Source organism: Rhinolophus hipposideros (assembly GCF_964194185.1).
Source record: "Rhinolophus hipposideros genome assembly, chromosome: 10".
Lineage (NCBI taxonomy): Eukaryota > Metazoa > Chordata > Mammalia > Chiroptera > Rhinolophidae > Rhinolophus > Rhinolophus hipposideros.
In genome coordinates, this window is record NC_138056.1 from 86,310,483 (window position 1) to 86,318,911 (window position 8,429).

Here is an 8,429-nt window from a genome sequence, read left to right on the forward strand (position 1 = left end):
AGAGAAATAGGAGAGGAAATGAGAAGATGACATCCAAGAAAAGCAAGGCAGGCTTTACTAAAGGATAATAAAAACTAATGTGAATAAATGTACATCATGCTACATGCCTGAAAAAGAAACTATGATTTTGATACTGTCAAAATGTCAATCCTTTCCAAATTCATTTGGAGTTTTAAAGCAATTCCAATCAAAATCTCAACAGGATTTCTTGAAAATTAGACAAAATTTTTTAAAGATAATCTGGAGGAAAAAAATAAGCACCTGAGTAAGAAACTTGACATAAAAAAACGGACAATTTCGACTGCCAAATATTAACAATTCTCAGATTATGTAATTGTGTGGTTTAGAGCATAGCCAGGCATTAAAAGGAACAAGACGTACTAGAAACAGATCCTTGCATATGTGATTTTAACTATGGTAAAGAAGACATCCCAAGTCAATGGGGGAAGGTAGATTAATTAATAAATGGTGTAAGATAATTGTTTAAGTATTTAGAAAAAATCATTTTAGATCTATGTTGCACACCCGCAACAGAATATATATGATAAAGAGTGCTATCAAAAAAATAAAACCACTACAGGACCTAGAAGGACACATCAAACCAAACTGCTTGTGATTATGACTTTGTCTTGTGTTTTCACTTTTTTATTATATGCACATGTTAACTTCTAAAAAATAAATGTTATTTCCAAAACCTAAAAAAAATTAAAAAATTAAAAAAATAAAACCACTAAATTTATCTTTTGGTAAGGATGTACTTTCCAATCTTAAAAACAACTGAAGAAATCATCAAAGAAAATCACATTAGCTCTGACCACATTAAAACATAATAAGAGAGGATCCAAAATGGGAGAATAGATAAATGCTGTGCTTGCCTCCTCCTGCAATCACATTAAAATTACAACTAAATTATAGAACAATCAACTTGGAGAACCATCTGAAGTCTAGCTAAACAGAAACTTTATAACTAAAGATATCAAGAATAAGCCGCGTCCAGACTATTAGGACGGGCAGAGACATGCAACAGTCCAGCCCCATACCTCTGTGTGGCAGCAGAGAATTGGGTGGGATATCTCTGCCACAGAGGTTCCCCCAGAGAAGCGAGGGACCCCAGCCCCACACCAGGCTTCCCAACCTGGAGTACCAGAGCCAGGAAGAGGAGCCCCCACAACATCTGGCTGTGAAAACAATGGGGATTTTGACCATCTGGGCGGGACAGAAGGCTGCAGGAAACCCACACTTCCTTTTTAAGGATTCATCCACAGACTCACTTGCTCACAGGCACTCACTCTGGGTGTGGGTGGAGGGACAGTGACTCGGGGGACATCAGAGACGTATGGGGAGAAGCTAAGTTGTATGGCTTCAGGGCGAGGACTGGAGGGACAGTCATCATTTTCCCTGTGTGAAATCATTCTCCCATGCAGCTGGCAGGCTGACACCATCTTTCCTGTGTTGAGCTCTCCCTCCACACCCATGGTCAAGTCTGAATATGCACTGGTGTGGTGAGCTCCACTCCATCCACCCACATGACTGCCTGGGACCCCCAACTCACCCAATGCTGGAGACACTTTCTCAGCCTGCAGCCAGCCCCACCCATGTTGCACTCTTTCTTTGACAACTTTTGGGAGTCTGCAGGTCCCATGTGGGTGGTGGCTGGCCTCTGAGACTTTTGCTGAGTAGCTCTAGGCTCAGCACTGACACCAAACAAGAATCTACACTAAACTGGTGAACAAAACTTGTCCCACCATGGTGACTCCCTGAGACCCCACCTCATCCAACTCGTGTACAACAGAAGGCTTTACCTCTGGCTGAACCTTACAGGACCTGGCATATGGCAGCAGGACCTGGGGTGTCTGGCTTTTTGTGAAGCTGCCCCAGGCTTGGTACTGGTGGCAGCCACCCTCTGTTCACAGCATGGCCTCTCCCATGCACCTCCACATTTAATACAGGAGTGACCAACCATGAATTGCTTTGTAGCTTTTACCCGGTAGTCCCTATGTTGTCATAGGCAGTGGGTGACATGGGCCTGCACTGGAATGACTCCCAAGAGGCCCCATAACCAACATACTTGGAGGTTGGCTTCAGAGCACAGCAGAGTACCACCCAATTAGCCCCACAAGTAGCACACCCAAAGGGCAATTTCAGCAGCCACCAGAGTCTGTTAGGGCAAATCTCGCTCTATGGGGCAAGCCCCCCGACCCCACAACAGCCCATAAGCTGTGGATGTGGCCAAACCTCACAGCCAGTCAACCTTAGGGTCAATCCTGATGTGCCAATAGCAATCAAGGCTCAACAGTAATAGAAGGTCATACACAACATACACAAGGCACATTCCTGGTGCACTCGGGACTGGTGACCAGGGAGACTGTGCCACTGGGCCACTGGGCAGAGGGCACCTACTGCATAAGGCCACTTAACCAAGACTGGGAGACATAGCAGATCTACCTAACACATAGAAACAAGCACAGAGAGGCGGTCAAAATGAAGAAACAAAGAAATATATTCCAAATGAAAGAACAGGTGAAAACTTCAGAAAAAGAACTAAACAAAATGGAGGCAAGCAACCCACCAGATACAGAGTTCAAAGCAATGGATATAAAGATGCTCAAGGAACTTAGTGAGAACTTCAACAAAGGGGTAGCAACCATAAAAAAGGACATAGAAACCATAAAAAACAACCAGTCAAATGTGAAGAATACAATAACTGAAATGAAGAATGCACTAGATGGAATCACCAGCAGATTAGATGAAACAGAGGATCGAATGAGAGGTTTGGAATGCAAGCAGAAAACACCGAATCGGAACAAATGACGTTAGTTTAAGAAACCTCTGGGACAACATCAAGAGAAACAATATTCACATCATAGGGCTACCAGAAGGAGCAGAGAAAAAGCAAGGGATTGAGAACCTATTTGGAGAAATAATGACTGAAAATTTTCCTAACCCGGTGAAGGAGATAGACATACAAGCTCAGGTAGTACAGAGAGTTCCAAACAGGATGAACCCTAACAGGCCCAAACCAAGACACATTATAATTAAAATGGCAAAGGTTAAAGACAAAGAGAGAATCCTAAAAGCAGGAACAGAAAGGCAGCTAGTTACTTACAAGGGAGCTCCCATAAGATTGTCAGCTGATTTTTCAACAGAAACTCTGCAGGCCAGAAGGGACTGGCATGAAATATTCAAAGTGATGAAAAGTAAAAACCTACAACCACAATTACTCTTCCAAACAAGGATATCATTTAAAATTGAAGGACAAATAAAGACCTTTCTGGACAAGAAAAAGCTAAAGAAGCTCATCACCACCAAACCAGTATTACAAGGAAAGTTGAGGGACTTCTTTGAGATGAAAAAAAATTTTTTTACACACACACATATATATATATATATATATATATATATATATATATATATATATATATATATATTCATATATATATGAATAATAAAATGGCAATAACTACGTATCTATCAATAATTACTTTCAATGTAAATGGATTAAATGTTCTAATCAAAAGACAAGGTGGCTGAATGGATAAAAAGAACAAAACCCTTACATATGCTGCCTATAAAAGACTCACTTCAGATTGAAAGACACACCCAGACTAAAAGTAAAAAGATGGAAAAAGGTATTTCGTGAAAATGGAAATGAACAACAACAACAACAACAACAACAAAACCAAACTACAGTAGCAATACTTATACCAGACAAAATAGACTTAAAAAACAAAGGATTATAGTAAGAAACAATGAAGGACCCAGTAAGCCCACTTCTGGATATTTATCTGAAGAAACACAAAACACTACTTCAAGGGGACATGTGTATTCATATGTTCGTTGTTTACAATGGCCAAGATGTGGAGGCAGCTTGGGTGTCCATCGATGGATGAATGGATAAAGAGTAGGTAGTACATAATACAATGGAATATTGCTCAGCCATGGAAAGGAATGGGTTCTTGCCATCTATGGCAACATGGATGGATGTGGAAGGTATTGTGCTGAGTGGAGTATGTCAAACAGAGAAAGACAGATGCAATGTGATTTTGCTTACATGTGGAATCTAAAAAACAAAATAAACGAACAAACAAAACAGAAACGAAGTCATAGATACAGAGAACATTTTGATGGTTGCCAGATGGAAGAGCAGTTGAAGGGGTGAATGAAAAAGGGGAAGGGATTAAGAAATATAAATTGGTTGTTACAAAGTCGTTATGGGGATGTGGGGTATAGCATAAGGAATATAGTCAATAATATTGTAATAACTATGTATGGTACTAGATTTATCTGGGTGATAGATGGGAGAAGGGCTGGGGAGCAGGGTGAAAAGGTGAAGAGATTAAGAAGTACAAATTGAGGGAAGCCGGATGGCTCAGTTGGTTAGAGCGCGAGCTCTCAACAACAAGGTTGCCAGTTCAATTCCCGCAGGGGATGGTGGGCTGCGCCCCCTGCAACTAAAATTGAAAACGACAATTGGACTTGAATCTGAGCTGCACCCTCCACAACTAGATTGAAGGACACTGACTTGTAGCTGATGGGCCCTGGAGAAATACACTGTTCCCCAATATCTCCCAATAATTTTTTTTTAAAGTACAAATTGGGGGGCCAGCCCGGTGGCTCAGGCGGTTAGAGCTCCGCGCTCCTAACTCTGAAGGCTGCTGGTTCGATTCCCACATGGGCCAGTGGGCTCTCAACCACAAGGTTGCCAGTTCAATTCCTAGAGTCCCACAAGTGATGGTGGGCTCCGCCCCCTGCAACTAAGATTGAACAGGGCACCTTGAGCTGAGCTGCCGCTGAGCTTTCGGATGGCTCAGTTGGTTGGAGCGCATCCTTTCAACAAGATTGCTGGTTAGATTCCTCGACTCCCACAAGGGATGGTGGGCTGCGCACCCTGCAGCTAGCAACGGCAACTGCACCTGGATCTGAGCTGCGCCCTTCACAACTAAGACTGAAAGGACAACTTGACTTGGAAAAACGTCCTGGAAGTACACACTGTTCCACAATAAAGTCCTGTTCCTCTTCCCCAATTAAAAAAAAAAAGTACAAATTGGTAGTTACAAAACAGTCATGGGGATGTAAATCATAGGGAATATAGTCAATAATATGGTAATAACTATATATAGTGCCAGGTGGGTACTAGGCTAGTCAGGGGGATCACCTTTTTTTTAAACTTTTATTTATTTTAAATGTGTTTTTCCAGGACCGACCAAGTCAAGTAGTTGTTTCAATCTAGTTGTGGAGGGAGTAGCTCACAGTGGCCCATGTGAGGATTGAACCAGTAACCTTGTTATTAAGAGCACCATGTTCTAACGAACTGATCTAACCGGCCACTCCGGGGATGACTTCTTAAATTGCATAAATGTCTAACCACTATGCTGTACACCTGAAATTAATGTAAAATAATATTGAATGTCAACTGTAATTGAACAATTTTAAAGCGGGGGGAGTGACAGGGAGTAAGGGGTCCAAATTTGCAGGTATAAAACAAGTCATGGGATGTAACATACAGGCATAAGGAATATAGTCAATAATATTGTGGTAGCATGCTATGGTGTCAGATGGTTGCTGGACTTATCATGCTGACCACTTCTTTAGGTATTTAAATGTTGAATTATGGTGTACATCTCAAACTAATATAATACTGTATGTTAGCTATATTTTAATAAAAATCTTAAAAACAAAATAATAATGAAGATATTTATGATAAGATGTAAGTATCAAAATCTGCTGGCTCCCAGCATCAACCCAAGCCCAGAGTCAGACGTAAGAGGGAGGATAGTGGACCTGTCAACTTAACACAGACACATAGAGAAATTCCTGGAAAATGAATGATGGAGTCCTTGTATGTGTTTAGAGTATGGGAGGAGGGTGGTAGAAGAAGAACAGAGTGACAGAGAATCATGAATTGTGGATAGGAGATAGGGTAGGGGAGAGTTTTTAGGTCTGCAGGTGGCTCTCCCTCAGCATTACCTTGGGCAGTTCATTGTTTGTCCTTGTTACTACTTAAGGGCAGAAATCAACAGCCAACTGAATGTCAACAGGTTGGATGTCATGTACTTGTACTTTCAACAAGTACAGGCAGACTGGCTGGATTCTAGTACTCTATCACCTCAAAACCTGAAAGGCAAAATGATTCTAAGTGAGGAAGTACCCCAAAAGGGAGTTGTACTACCTTGGGTGATTTTAACATCGGAAAAATCTCTGCTGTACATCTCATATACTCCTCCAGACATAAGCCTGATTCATCAGGAGAGTTACATGCTAGAAGCTGAATACTAGCCATTCCTCATGAGTCCACCAACCAAGGTATAAAATATCCCCAGGGGCATGTGAGCTCCAGGAAGGACAGTCTAGACAACTTAGGAAAGAAATTATTACAAGAATAAATTAAACAAATTGAACGGTCTATAACAGACATGGCAAGTTGGTGGACAAAGGAGTTAAAATCGACATAGTCATATTAAATACCCTCAAAAAGATAAAAGAGGATTCATGAAAATATGAGGAAAAACAGGAAGTCATTAAGGATGTTTTGCTTCTAGTAATATCAGACTAGCTTATTTCAAACGAATCCTCCTGCCAGTACGTAACAAAGAGAATTGCTGGTCAAAATATGAATAAGCGTCTGAAGGTATCAAAGAGTAACCAAAGCAGTTATCAACTGGCTTTTGCTGTTAGCTATTATGTACTAACAAATTGTAACCAAGCTAGGCAAGTGGGCACATTGCGCTCTATGGAACAGAAAGACCAAGTTCCGATGCAATGGTTTTTTCCAGAGAAAAGGATGTAACTGTAAGGCAGCCAGACAAGGCGACAGGGAACAAAGCTCAGATCTGTCTCCTCTTGCCCTGCCCCCCAAGCAACGGCTTGAGATGAGTTTTAAGAGGTGAGGGTAGAAGAGGTTATGCATATTTATAAGTTCTGATTTTGATTGGTTGGAGTCATGCATTCCTAACAGTGTTTGGTTTTCTTTTCAGCTGGGCAACAGTTTCAGGCACCTCTCGCTTCAAAAATGGGTCTGCAAGGACCAAGTCTTTGCATCTTGGTTCCGCTGTAGTGTGAATTTCTGTATGGCTGAGCTCTGGAGGCTCTATAGGGAATATCTGATTGCTAACTGCATAGATTCAGGTTGGTTAGACTGGTTTTAGCCGAGATAGCCGCTTATGGCCAGCGCTGTGGAGGGACCTGGGAACAGCCTCCTGCTGTTTTCTGCATTATACTTTAAACAAACTTGGTTAGTGTCAAGTTTCAAAATCACCCCAAAACTTAACTGCTTAAAACAAGAAGCATTTTTTTCACGTTCTTTAAAAATTTTTTTTATTAGTTTTAGGTGTTCAAAACAATGTAATGGTTAGACATTTAACCCCTCATAAAGTGATAACCCACCCCCAAGCTACTACCTCTCTGACATCTTATACAGCTGTTACAATGCCATTAACTATCTTCCCTATGTTACACTCCACATCCCGTGACTATATACACCTATATATTTAGTTCTAGTTGACATCCACTATTATTCTACTTCAGAGATTTAGGTGCACAGCACAGTGGTCAGGCACCTACAGTCTATAACGTCATCCCCCTGGTAAGTCCAGTGCCCATCTGGCACCTTACATGATCTTGACAACATTGTTGATTATATTCCCCGTACTGTATTAACTACCAATTTGTATTTAATGCCTTCACCTTTTTCCCCATCCCCAACCCCATTCCCATCTATCACCCTGACAGATCTAGTACCTATCTAGCACCATAACTAGTTATTACAATATTATTGACTATACTTCTTATGCTGTAACCTACATCCCCACGACTACTGTGTAACAATCAATTTGTACTTCTTAATCCCTTCCCCTTTCACTCCTCCTTAACATCCCGTGGATGAGTTGTCATGCGGGGGCTGATCCTACAGAGCAGGATCTGCCTCAGCAGGACTCTGGTTCCTGCCCAATCTGCCCCTTGAGTGTGTCGTACTTGGAGGCGGCTGGGTGATGCTCCAACTCATTTTGAAGCTGGGCACTGGAGGCGTCAGCCCCAGTATCACCTTGGACGGGATCTGGAGTAGGTCAAGTTCAGCCATAGCCTGTGCCCCACCCCGAGCCACCCAGCAAGAGCCACAAAGAAATCAGCAGATGACTGCTGCCCATGCTGTGCTTGGAAGCACCTTGAGAGACCAAGCCATGAACCAAGGCCGGCTGCTACCAGTGCCGTGCTTAGAGCTGCTCAGCCAAAGGTACAGGACACGCTCAAGCCAGATGCTGCTGGTTTGGTTCCACAAACATTTGAGAGACCGTAGGGAAGTCTGCAACTTGAGCCAAGGCAGGCGGTTTGTATGAAAAGACCACTGAAAGCCGCATGGGTGTGCCTGAAAGTTGGGTGGGGCCGGGTCTCCAATCGCCAGGGCAGGATGAACAAATGGCGGAGACGCAGAT